The following is a 13,564-nucleotide window of genomic DNA, read 5'->3' as shown; positions in this document are numbered from 1 at the left end:
ATTAACACTCACGATGTGACTTTGGAACAGAGTGACATAAACACTCGGGAGACAAACTGTTCTTTCTTCTGTGACTCCCGCCCCATTCGTTGGAATCCCTCCGCAGACCGTCTTTGTCCCCTTCAGGGACTAACGTTCGGTGGAAGGTTCTGTCAGACGATACCCTGTTTAAAATAACCAAGTCTTGTGCATCATGGTTAAAATGTACAAAGGATTGAAAGCTGATGTTATTAAGAAACCATCCCTGTTGAATGTGGCACTGGGTAAATTGGAGGAGCTCCCTCTTGGCAAAGCAAGTGAGAGCGAACTAGGGGGTGGCTTTGTTGCTACTTGTATAAATGTATCACTGACGCTGTGCGCGGATGGGATAGGTTTTCCCCATAGTATGTGCATGGCAATCGCTAAAAAGGGAGACAGTTGTGCCAGTGAGGGGACAAATATGGATGATGTCATCTCTGTTCGGGAATGGCTCCCACCATTGCCCCATGAGTTTGGGCAGAGCGTTTGTGAGGCCTTACATAAAGCGGGGAAGAGTGGCCTCCCTCTGATTATATCTACTATCCCAGCAAACCTGCTAAAGAAAGAAAAGATGTGTCAGAATGACAGCAAAAAAAAGGTTATAAATGGGAAAAATCATTCCTCTTAGTCTAAACTGTTTTTGAGAACCTTTTTTAAGCATCCTCCTGTTAGTGATGTCCTTTTTGGTATATTGAGGAAAAGAACCTCACACCAAAGGGGTAAGCTCTCCCAGAATTCCATCTAAAATTTGTAATGAATCGGAGAACAAGCCGGTTGCAGTGAAGGGTCCACCAAAAGTGCTCCCGGGGGAGGGGGCGTTGTTCGGTCCCCCGCTCCTCCCCTGAAAAAAGGGATTTGCTGCAACAAAAAGCTGGGGATAGGGACCGTGCACTTGTTGCAAATGAATCCGAGCCATGCTCAGAAATGTATACGGGGGCGAAACCTAGAGATTTATTGGGGAGCTCCCTGGCGGTCCCCAGTGCGGTCTTACTGGATCTGGGTGTGGAAAATGGACCGAATTTCCATGAAGGGATAAGGGCACCCGCTCCATCTGGAGAGGGGCACATTTCGGTACACACTGAGGTACCAACCGCCTCCTGATGAGGAGAGGTGTTAAGTAAAACCCGGTCCTCTCTATCCAGGTTGACTGAACCCAAGTCTAATGGGTTTAACACGTCAGACTGTGACACAAGTCATTTTCTGCCGCTTCTAAGCCCATTCACCATGATGGACACCTGAAACACCCTGGGCGTTAGCACTTTCCCACCTGTCTGAACTTACCACATTCGATCCAAAAAGCCCCACCAAAACACACTTTAGTCAGGGCTGCTGCGTCCAACTGTGAAACAAAAACAAGGCAGCTTTTAAAAGATCTACCTAATGGAAGATCTTGGACTAACTCTTACCCCACTACCAAACAGATAACCGGCAAAATCATTAGCCCAAACATACCTCTGCACTGAATCCCTTTCCGAAAATACAGTGGAAAACACAACAAGCCAGCCCAACAACCAAGACTGTGTATGTTCAAATACATAAACCTGCTCCTAACCCAATACTGTGATGCCTCTCGCACCCCATCACAGAACCTGCTTACCGTTAAGGTGCGGCAGCACACGGGAGGAGGGAGTAAGATATCCAAGTTTCAGCTCCCAGAGACATCCAGTTGCCGGTTCACAACTGACAAAGACCACCTCCCGAGCACAGTCCCTCGCCCAGAATGCTGAACAATAATTGGCCGCACACAGGAACTAGGCACCGCGCACCCACCGCACACCTGAACAGACAAAATGCCACTTGGAGTCCACTTTAGTGCTCCCGCTGGTGCGCGACGCACTAGCTGGAAGTAGATTTCCTGAGAACAGGAGGGCCGAGTCAGCAGAGAAGCAGTAATGCTGCAGCAAGATGAAGGGGAAACAAAAAAAAATAAGTAAACTATGTAAGAGAACTAGTCCAGTCTCAAATTAAAGTCCACTGGGCTTGAAGAGGGCAAAACAGTAATTACTGAATTGAGGCAGGAAACAGATTTACACAGCAAAAACATCCTCTTCCAGACGGCGGTGCCAGCAGCTCAGAATCCCCAGCCAAACAGCGACTTTGGTGCCCACTTCGGGTGCGCAAAGCACTAGCTTGAAGTAGAGGTTTATTGGGGAGCTCTCTGGCGGTCCCATGTGATGGTCTGACTGGATCCGGGTGTGGAAAATGGACAGAATTGCCATTAAGGGATAAAGTGACCCTATATAAATGCCAGAAATGGGTGACATCATGTCCATGCCCCATGGAGCAGTATTCAAGAAGGCCTGCGCTCAGGTGCTCGGGGCCACAAAACGCTATTAACTAACCAGTCGAGTGGGCAGGCGATGTGTAGAATGAATGGCCCTGGCAGATGCCATTGGAAAACCCTAAGCATGGGCCCCCCTAGTACTAAATTGCTCCCGGGGGTGACGGAAGCGGCTACCAGGGAACATCTGAGCAGGTTTCCAAAGGGCCCCCCTTTTGAAAGACGTCAACCCATAACTCACAAGGAGTCCATATTGATCGACAATTGTTATTGAGAGTATTTTACCTGAGAATAAGGTTGGGATCATGCGCCACTCTACAATACTGCAACTTTTGTATAGATTCCCAACTTAATTGGTATTTCCTCAATTGATCTAAAAAGGTCCGATTTTGTTGTTTATGGTCTGACTGAAAGAGCAATGGTAGTCCTAAATTCCAAATTTGTCCTTGACTCCATACTAAAAGGAAGTGATAACCTGCGTGTTCTGGGGTTTGACGGCTCCCCCTTTAAGAGGGTAGCTACTAAAGATGGGATGCTTATCCCAGGGGCAGAGGGGCGGAGATTGCAAAGATGAAACAAAAATGCAACACTCATAAGCCACTAATAATTGGGCGTGGCAACCCGACGCTTGATTCAGGAAAGGTGGATGCTCCGCCCTTGGGGAACATCAGAGGCAAATCCCTCTGCTTGATCTCCTGGAACACTAGGGGTCATAGGCATTTATTTACAGAGCTTGCTCTGGGGGTCAAGTTCAAGACCGCTCATATAATTGCCCTCCAGGAAACTTGTCTAACTCAGCCACCTATATTCGATGGTTTTTTGGTCATTAGCCAGCCGGCGACCCTGGGTATCCGGGGACGTCCATTTGCTCCTCCCGTAATGTAATAGTTAAAGACTCTTTTAGTATTGTAAGATGAGCACTAGCTATTCACGTTGTCTTGGGGGGGCTCACCCATATGTGCTGCTACTGGTGAACATCTACTGGCACACAGGGATAGGATGTCTGAATATATTCACCAGGCTATATTATCTTCTGTGTCGAATTGGCAGGAAGCTGTTTCGGGGGACACATACTGCTGGTAGGGGGATCTCAATTCCAATTGTATTGACTTGGGATCGCAGCACACCCCCACAGGGAGGAATGGTATCAGGTGGCTTTCTACTATGGAAGGTATGGGGCTTTGGTCATTGAACGAGGTCTTCTGTTGTAGAATCCCAATCAGCACGACTTGGTAAAACGGTGCAGCAAGCTCGACGCTTAATTACATCTTTGTGGATGACAGGCACAGGGCCTGCTGCTCGAAATTTACTGTGGAGTTTACGTGATATAGTGATCATGCATTAATAGAGGCGGCATTTGAAGGTTTACAAAAATGTACTGACAGCCAGGGCAGGCTAGCATCTGACTCAGTGTGTCTCTGGTTTAGTAGCGAGCAGTTCGGAATTACAGATTCATTGGAATGCGGGTAAAATTGCAAGGGTGAATTCTCTATTAGACACATACCTGAAATCCACAGACCTGGCTTGGAAATTCAACACTTATATTCTGAATGAGTTTTACGATTTCGTTCGCTGCCTATTAAAGGGGGGAGGCGCTCTGTCGAAGGACGGCCGCAGTGCAACCAGAATTAATCATAAGCACGCTTGCAACAAAGCGATTGATGTGCGCAAAAAAGAGATGCGCCGGAAGATGGCCTAATTTTAAAAAAGAGGCCACGGTCTCCCAGGTGCAATGTCCAAAAGAAAATCGCAAAATAAGGCAGGAATATCAGAATTGGGTGCGACAATCCATAGCAGCAAGAGAACAAATGGATGGTGAAGCAATGCTAATGTGCCTAAAGGATAAGAATTCCAAAGCCTTATGGCAAATTATCAATTCTACTGCTGTTCCCCAATCGCTGCTCCAAATAAATGGGGTCTCTGAGTCAGACTGGGTGCTGCACTTTGGCCGGGTTTACAGGTATAATAATATTGGTTTAAACCGGGATGTTCCTCAATTGGAATGGCACCAGACTGCAATTGCACGCATGGATTTTGATGAGGACATGATCTTCAGGGTAATTAAGTCTATCAGTTCTTCTAGGGCACCGGAACCCTAATGGACTGGCCAATCTCATATTGAAATCTGACAGGTTGCTTGGGTAAGGACACTTTCAGTTTTGTTTGCTGAAATTCTGGCTTCTGGAGTCTTCCTACCCTCATGGTCAAATTCCTATATAGTGCCCATTTTTAAACCAGGAGATAGAACTAATCCATCTTGCTATCGTCCGATAGTGCTCCTCGATGCAGACAGTAAGATCTTTGCTTTAATTGTCCTATACAACCTGGAAGCATGGGCCGTGGGGTAGGGAACAACCCTGGAAATGGCAAACTGGGCTTCAGGAGACAGATGGGGACCTCGTTAAACAGTTTGGTCCTTAATACTGTTCAGCATCTTGCATGGAGTGGCATGAAGCAGTCTACAGAGCCTCTCTCGACCTAATTGCTGCCTTCGAAGCACTGGATCGTGACCTGTTATGGAAAAAGTTAGCTAGTTGGGGCATCCCAGGAGGTCTGTTACATCTGCTCATGGCCCTTCATGCAAGAACTGCAATCCAAGTTCGTTTAAACAATTCTGAATCCCTGCCAAGGTCGATCGCGATTTACAGGGGGTGAGACAAGGCTGTGTTGTTGCTCCATGCATATTTAATTTATATTTGGCAGATATCATGGAGGCCTTTCAGGGTGGCTCTCTCATTATCCTGAAACTGCCTCAGCTCTGTTTCCAATGGCTCTCTGTCATGATTCCTGCCCCTCATGTCCCCAGCCCTCCAAGATGTCAGGCTGGAGCCAGGCCATGATCACCTACATAGCCCTCAAGGGCCTCTCCATCCCTCCAAAGACCCACTTGGAGTCAGACTTGGCGCTTGTGGCACCAGACTCACTCACTCCCATAGGATAACATTGGGGAATTGGACTTGTAGTGCATTGAAGAGGACAAGATGGATGCCCCCACATATTTCGGTTCGCAGAACTGCATGTGCAGTCTAGTCTTTTGGGTGTGGTTCAGCCCAGAGACACCTGGGATACCCAGAGACTATTTAAGCCACGCCCAGGCTGAGAAACATGCTTTGTGTTTTCTGCACCTGCAGTGTGACACTCACGGTGTTCTGATCGGTCTCCAGTAGGCCTGCATCTTTCTTCTGCGCTCAACTCCTGCAAGAACAAGAATACCAGTAGGAACAGCCTTACCTTGCGGCGCTTCTGCCCATCATTCATCGCTCCTTCTGTTCTGCAGGCATCTTCGGCGGTGTCATTTCCACCCCGGTACGCCGCTTCCTAAGAAAAAGGGAAAAGAACAGAAAAAAGGCATTAGTAAGCATTCAGCAAATCTTCGCTTATTTTTAAAGACTGTACGAGCTTCAAACGCTTACCTGAATCCAGGCGCTCTTACCTGAATCCAGGCGCTTTGGGGGAACTCTGTCTCCGGAACTTCTCATCCATCTGCAAGAAGGAAAAGACACTCCAGGTTAGCGTGAAAACATCTAGAGTCGCCGCATACTGCGCCTACTCACCGCATTTCTTCTTCATAACCGGCATCCACGCTGAAAATGCCGCGGCACCTAAAAGACACAGAAAAATAACTCAGTTCAATACAAATACGAAAGGGTAGCATCGCGCTCTCACACACCTTCAGCGCTACTCATCTCAGCAGCACGTCGCCATCCCCGGACGCCGGCCATCATCTTGTGACTGAATAAGCTGTCGAAGCCCTTCGTCTTCCCGTCCCTCCACACTCTCCTCACCTGAGTCTTCAGAGTGGCCTGAGTTCCGTAGATTCCGCCGGCTCAGGTAGTCCCGTTCTTTTTTAGGTAGCACTTGCCTGTCTCGGTGAGAAGCCACAGTGACTGCTGAATATACAGCCGTCCTGGGGCCCCTTTTCCGGGAACAGGCCGGACAAAAGGGAAAAAAAACCCACAAGTGGGAAAAAAAACCCTTAGGATACTTCTGGCAATGAGGTAGGTGAAGATCCAAGTTTGTAATCTGTAGGACTGGAAGCAGATGCGAGATCCACAGGGTTGAGCACAGGAAGGAAGCCCAATGCGACACCAATAAGAGGTGAAGGAAGCCAAAGCAACTACCGGGCCAAGGACATTAAAGGCACGGAGAGAATTTATAGAAGAGAAAAAAAACAACAGACAGAGAAAAAGGGAAAACTGGAGAGCCGCGAGTAAAAAGAGCGGCAAAGAGGAGAAAAGAAAAACGCCCGCCGCCGGAGCGGCGAGACTAGAAGGAGAAAGCGTAGAAGTGCCGAGGGATCGGCAAGGAAGAGACTGGAAAAAAAAGGCCGCTGCTGAAAACAAAACGGCCAACAGGTAAGTAGAAGAAACTTCATCCCAAGGGCAGGGGACGAGCAAGAAGAGAAGACCCGCCGCACGCCGAGGCGAGCAGAGGGCAAAACGCTGGGGGAGCGCAAGAACCAGAGTCGCTGGGGCGAGAACCAGCAATAGGTTGAAACTCAGCGACTGCCGGGCTTGAAGGGCAGATAAACTTTCGGCAGTGCTGTGATTGGCCATGAATCGATACCAGACACAAAGAAGGGACTACCCCGCTCTACCTGCCGGTTAGCCTCCAAAGTGGAAGGAGCCGCCACCCGCGGTAGCGATTGTGGATGACAGTATGACCCCCTCCCCACCTAACCGCCCCAGGCTTCCCTGGATAGCGGCGGTGAAAAGTCGCCAACAACCTTGGTGCATGAACCTGAGAAGCCGGTTCCCATGAGTCCTCCGACTCAGGGTATCCCTTCCAGGACAAGAGGTACTCAAGACGTCCGCGATAATACCTGGAATCACGGACCTGAGATACCTCATACTCATCAGGCTCCGAGGACCGTGCCAGGATAGATCTGGGAATGGTTCTATGGTGAAGGTCGGGACAGTAAGGTTTGAGAAGAGAAGAATGAAAAACCGGGTGAATGCGGCGAAGAGAGGAGGGAAGCCGAAGGCGAAAAGTGACAGGATTGACTTTAGAGAGAATAGTGAAAGGTCCCAGAAAACGAGGAGACAGTTTAGAAGGCCTTGTCCATCTGGGAAGAAACCGGGTGGACAACCACACCTGATCACCTGGCTTCCATACTGGACATTCCTTCCGATGTTGATCGGCACAGGATTTTGTCCGTCTTCTGCTGACCTCTAAACTCCGCATAGCTGAAGTCTGGGCTTCCTTAATATTCCCTAATACCTCTTCCACCGTCGGGGAGTTGGTGTAACTGGGAACCTCCGGAAACACGGCACGAGGGTGTACCCCATAAGTGCAGAAGAAAGGAGAGAGTCCCGTGGCGGAATGCCTGGTGTTGTTGTACGAGAACTCTGCCGTGGGAAGCAGCGAGACCCAGTTGTCTTGATGTTGAGATATATAACACCTTGGGTATTGTTCCAGGGTCGCATTCAGGCGTTCCGTCTGACCATTGGTCTCCGGGTGAAACCCTGAAGACAGAGCTCTTTCAATGCCCAAACGGTTGCAGAAGGCCGTCCAAAACCTCGAGATATATTGACTTCCCCGATCCGAGATTATCTTATTAGGGAGACCGTGTAGCTTGAAAATGTCTCGAGAGAAAACCTCTGCCATTTTAGCCGCAGTGGGCAGCCCTGGAAGGGGAGAAAAATGTGCCAACTTAGAAAAGGCGTCTACCGTGACCATGATGCAGGTACAGGATTCCGAGACCGGCAGATCGACAATGAAATCGGTAGATATAAGACCCCAGGGGCGCGTTGGAAGTTCGACCTGAGTGAGCAGACCCAAAGGTTTTCCCAGGCGATATTTGGCTCTGGCACAAGTTGGACAAGCCTTGACATACTCGTATGTCTCCTTTCTAGCGTTTGGCCAAAGAAACGTTCTAGAGAGAAGCTCAAGGGTATTCTCTGCCCCTCTATGGCCTGCCGAGCGAGAGTCGTGACTCCACTTCAGGATTCTGGCACGAAGAGAACCTTTGGGAATGTACAATTTCTGTTTGTAGAAAAGCCAGTCTCCTCTTTGTTGAAAAGGAGAGGTAATACGTAGGGGTAGTTGGTGCTTTTCCTGAATGAGAGCAGTTTTCACCTCTTTAAGAAAAGAACCAACAAAGGCCAGGATTTGGTTGCGTTTGAACATGGACTCCCTTTTGATCTCCGGGTGTTCCTTGGTGGAGTCTTTGCGCGATAAGGCATCCGCCAGACTATTCTGTGATCCCAGGATATACGAGACTTGGAATTCAAACTGTGCAAAATGATGGGCCCACCTGGCCTACCTGGAATTTGAACACTCCAATTCTTGTAGTACCTTGAGGTTCTTATGGTCGGTCCTAATCAGAAATGGATGTCTGGCTCCTAGTAGGAGATGGCGCCACTCTTCACAGGCAAGTTTCATGGCCAGAAGTTCTTTCTCCAGTACCGAATAGTTGAGCTGGCTAGGTGAAAGAGTTTTTGACATGTATGCCACGGGGTGTTCCACTCCTTGGATGGTCTGGAGCAATACCGCTCCTACAGCTACCGCAGAAGCGTCGGTCTCCAAAATAAATGGCTGTGATTGATCAGGATGCTGGAGAATGGGGGCAGTACAGAACAATCTCTTGAGAAAATCGAAACTCTTCACTGCCTCATCAGACCAAAAAAACGGAACAGCCTCCTTCTTGAGTAGGCGCGTAATCGGGTATACTACCTCCGAAAAGTTTGAGATAAATCTGTGGTAGTAATTTGCTAATCCCAAGAATCTCTGGACTTCTCGGACTGAAGTAGGAGCTGGCCAATCAAGAATAGCATCAACCTTGGTTTGGTCCATGGCCACCCCTTCTTCGGAAAGAATGAATCCGAGATAGTGAACCGAGGATACCGCAAATTTGCACTTCTCGCCCTTGACCAGCAACTGGTTTTCCTGAAGGCGAGACAGAACCTGGGTGACATGTTGGATATGTTCCTCCATGTTAGGGGAGAAAATCAGAATGTCGTCGAGGTATATTATAACCGAGACCGACAGCAGATCTGAAAATAGCCTATCCATGAATCTCTGGAATGCAGCCGGTGCGTTCACTAAGCCGAACGCCATCACTCTGTACTCAAAAAGACCGTATGGAGTTCGAAAAGCCGTCTTCCATTCGTCCCCATCAGTGATGCGAAGCAGATGATATGCGTTCCTGAGATCCAATTTGGTGAAGTTTCGAGCCCCTTGTACCGCCTCAATAATGTCGGTTATGAGTGGCATGGGATACCGATCACGGATTGTAACCTTATTGAGGCCCCGGTAATCGATACAGGGTCTGAGATCAGTCGTGTCTTTTTTCTTGATGAAGAACAGAGAGGCGCCAGCTGGTGACTTCGAAGGTCGAATAAGACCATTCTCCAAGTTGGTATCCAGATAGACTCTTAATACCTTCTTTTCGGCCTGAGAGAGAGAGAACATGCGCCCAAATGGAACCAGTGCATTAGGTTCGAGATCGATTGAGCAGTCTTCTGGCCGATGAGGAGGTAGCCGAGCGTGGAGATTCTCTTGGAATACCCCGGAGAATTTTGCACAAAAATTAGGAAGCACGTGAATACCCACATGATCCTTGGAGAGAACCCTAACCGACTGTTGATCCTCCCTGGTATCGGGAGGAAGACAGTTGACCGAACAGTACGTGGAACAAAAACTTAGTCGGTTTTCCGTCCAGTTGATATACAGGTTATGCCTGCGCAGCCAAGGAATGCCTAGGATTATGGGGAAATGGGCGGCTCTAATAATGTCGAACTGCAGGGCCTCTGTGTGTTGGTTGATGACCACGGAGAGCTGTTCAGTGGTATGAGTGATTAGTCCAGACGACAAAGGTGTACCGTCCACTCCTTCCACTTTCTGACCCACCTTACGAACTATCCGAGTGAGTCCCATCTTGTCAGCCCACAGAGTGTCCACAAAGTTCCCTGCCGCTCCACAATCCAATAAGGCTAATGTTTCCACTGGTCTTCCATTTAGATTCAAGGTAACGGATAGTACCATCAGTCTGGAATCCTCTTGGGATTCTGAAGCCGACACCGAGAGTGTGACATAGGGACGCTGAAAAAGATCTGAGTACCCCCGGCTGCCCGTCCCTATTGACGCCGAGGGTAGTTGTTTCCCGCCTTCCTCTCCGGTACCTCAGAGCAGTCCTTCAGTACATGTTGATCGGAACCACAATAGGCGCACAACCCTTTTTCTCTTCTTCGCCGTCTCTCAGCTGATGACAGAGGTGCCCTGGTAGCTCCGATTTGCATCGGTTCTTCGCTCTGAGTAGAGGAGAAACGTCCAGAGGGAGAGTGTGAAGGAGGGTTCATAGGATTTCCTGATCCTCTTTGCTTCCGGCATTCTGCCCTTCTCTCTTGGAGGCGGTACTCGATGTGGAGAGCGGCAGCAAGTAAGTCTGGAAATGTGGGGGAGCGTGGAGATCTGGCTAGCTCATCCTTGATCTCATCTCTCAACCCTCTCCGGAATACAGCATATTGTGCTTGTTCGGACCATCCCGCTCCTGCTGCCAATGTCTTAAAGGAGGAGATGTATGACAGCACGTCTAGAGCACCCTGTTGTGCATCCAGCAGGTCCTCACCTGCAGTAAAAGATAGTTCAGGTCGCTCGAAAGTCTGTTTCAGTAGGTTCTGGAACCCCGAGAAATCCTGTAAAATGGCATTACTGTTTGTAACTAGCGGAGTAGCCCAGGCTAAAGCATTCCCCTTCATATTTGAAATCATAAACCCTACTCTGGCTTGGTCCGTGGAGAAGGTGTGTGGTCTGAAGGTGAAGTACACATTGCAGGCCTCCAGGAATTCCTTTACCCTCTTAGGTGAGCCATCAAATCTTCCTGAAGACAGAGCCATAGGAGGCAATTCCGGGGGATGTGAGGATTCCCGGACCGCCACCATCTGTTTTAGAAGGGCATTCTCAGTTCTGACCCCCTGTAATTCCAGTGACATGGCCTGAAAAGCCTTCCATAACTCCTGAACTTGTTCTTCGGCTGACATCTTGGCCTTTCTTGGCGTTTCAATCTGTGACTGAATAAGCTGTCGAACCCCTTCGTCTTCCTGTCCCTCCACACTCTCCTCACCTGAGTCTTCAGAGTGGCCTGAGTTCCGTAGATTCCGCCGGCTCAGGTAGTCCCGTTCTTTTTTAGGTAGCACTTGCCTGTCTCGGTGAGAAGCCACAATGACTGCTGAATATACAGCCGTCCTGGGGCCCCTTTTCCGGGAACAGGCCGGACAAAAGGGAAAAAAAACCCACACGTGGGAAAAAAAACCCTTAGGATACTTCTGGCAATGAGGTAGGTGAAGATCCAAGTTTGTAATCTGTAGGACTGGAAGCAGATGCGAGATCCACAGGGTTGAGCACAGGAAGGAAGCCCAATGCGACACCAATAAGAGGTGAAGGAAGCCAAAGCAACTACCGGGCCAAGGACATTAAAGGCACGTAGAGAATTTATAGAAGAGAAAAAAAACAACAGACAGAGAAAAAGGGAAAACTGGAGAGCCGCGAGTAAAAAGAGCGGCAAAGAGGAGAAAAGAAAAACGCCCGCCGCCGGAGCGGCGAGACTAGAAGGAGAAAGCGTAGAAGTGCCGAGGGATCGGCAAGGAAGAGACTGGAAAAAGAAAGGCCGCCGCTGAAAACAAAACGGCCAACAGGTAAGTAGAAGAAACCTTATCCCAAGGGCAGGGGACGAGCAAGAAGAGAAGACCCGCCGCACACCGAGGCGAGCAGAGGGAAAAACGCTGGGGGAGCGCAAGAACCAGAGCCGCTGGGGCGAGAACCAGCAATAGGTTGAAACTCAGCGACTGCCGGGCTTGAAGGGCAGATAAACTTCCAGCAGTGCTGTGATTGGCCATGAATCGATACCAGACACAAAGAAGGGACTACCCCGCTCTACCTGCCGGTTAGCCTCCAACGTGGAAGGAGCCGCCACCCGCGGTAGCGATTGAGGATGACACATCTAAGGAAGGAATGGAACAAAGTTAGGGAACTGTTCAAAAGACTCATTATACTTACCTGTCTGACTCTTGCCAGTGAAGTAACTAGGCAGCAACGAGCCCACATCAATCAACGTGCCCCTGCGATGAAAGCAGGACGGAGAGCACACTTTCCAAGAAAACAAGGTGAGCTGTAGATCAAAGGGAAGGGTTGGACCCCGGGGAAGAAGGGGTTCAAGCACACAGAGACAATAGGGAGTTAAACTCTACCAATCCTGTGTTTCAGGCCCAGTCTCCAGTCGAGTAGACTCCAGGGAAGGGTTCGAGGTCGTAAGAGGTCAGAACAGGCTGAGTAACGTCCCCGTGGATACCAGGTGAGCGTTACAGAACACAAAGCCTCACATCAAAATCCACCTGGGCGTCATGGAAACATCAGAAACCGACCAGTTAGCCCACATGTTGGGTCAGCTACGTTACGAAGTACATGCAGCCAGGCAGGAGACTAACACCCTGAGGAGAGAGCTGATAGTAGCCAAAGAACGCACTGATGATTTAAGCTGGCAACTTCTCCAGTCACAAGCAGGGCATGCACCATTGCCGGGAAGCGTGCCCTCGATGCCAGCACCATCAGCCAATCCCATTCAGATAACCCTTCCTGGGGCAGTTCACTTGGCCCCGCCCGAACGATTTACGGGGGATCCCAAGAGGTTTGCAACGTTCATGAACCAGTGCCGCCTGCACTTCCTTTGTAGACCAGGGGCCTTTCCGGATGACCAATCACAAGTCGCTTTTGTGCTATCCTACCTGAGTGGTAGCGCCACGGACTGGTCTGTACCCTTTGTGGCCCAAGACGATCCTTTGCTGCATGACTTCAGGGGCTTTCAGCAGGAGATGGAAAAGCTGTTCGCCCGTCGTACTCATGGGCAGGCATTAGACAACGAACTTCTGTCCCTACGCCAAGGGAATCAAGACCTATTAACATACATAGCCACGTTCAATAGACTCGTAGTTGAAGCAGAATGGCCAGTGGAGAAGAGAACCACGTTATTTCCTCAGGGGTTGCGGGGGGAGCTCAAGGATATTCTTGCACAAATAGTGAACCCCCCGAAAGACTGCTCAGAATTCATTGACCTTGTTGTTCAACTGGATCATAGGTTGCAGGACTGAAGAGCAGATCGAACAGACCGGACCCTCGCCCTATGTATGTGCGTTCAAAGGACAATATTGCCCGCACAACGGAAGGTTCAGGAGAACCAATGCAAATCGGGGGGGTCAGATCCCCCTTGACGAAAGCGGAAAGGGATAAAAGGAGACAGCAGCAGTTATGTCTGTACTGTGGAAGGTCAGG

General features: G+C 49.4%; 1 protein-coding gene across 1 annotated transcript in view; it reads left to right on the top strand.

The window, feature by feature from the left end:
* LOC138516167 (malate synthase-like) overlaps nt 1–13,564 on the top strand; it is a 494,080-nt gene that overhangs the window by 454,924 nt on the left and 25,592 nt on the right. The gene's annotated exons all lie outside the window — the stretch shown is intronic.

This window comes from Ambystoma mexicanum, chromosome 6q, assembly GCF_040938575.1.
Source record: "Ambystoma mexicanum isolate Mex_15411 chromosome 6q, UKY_AmexF1_1, whole genome shotgun sequence".
NCBI lineage: Eukaryota > Metazoa > Chordata > Amphibia > Caudata > Ambystomatidae > Ambystoma > Ambystoma mexicanum.
This window is presented reverse-complemented; position numbering and strand designations above follow the sequence as displayed.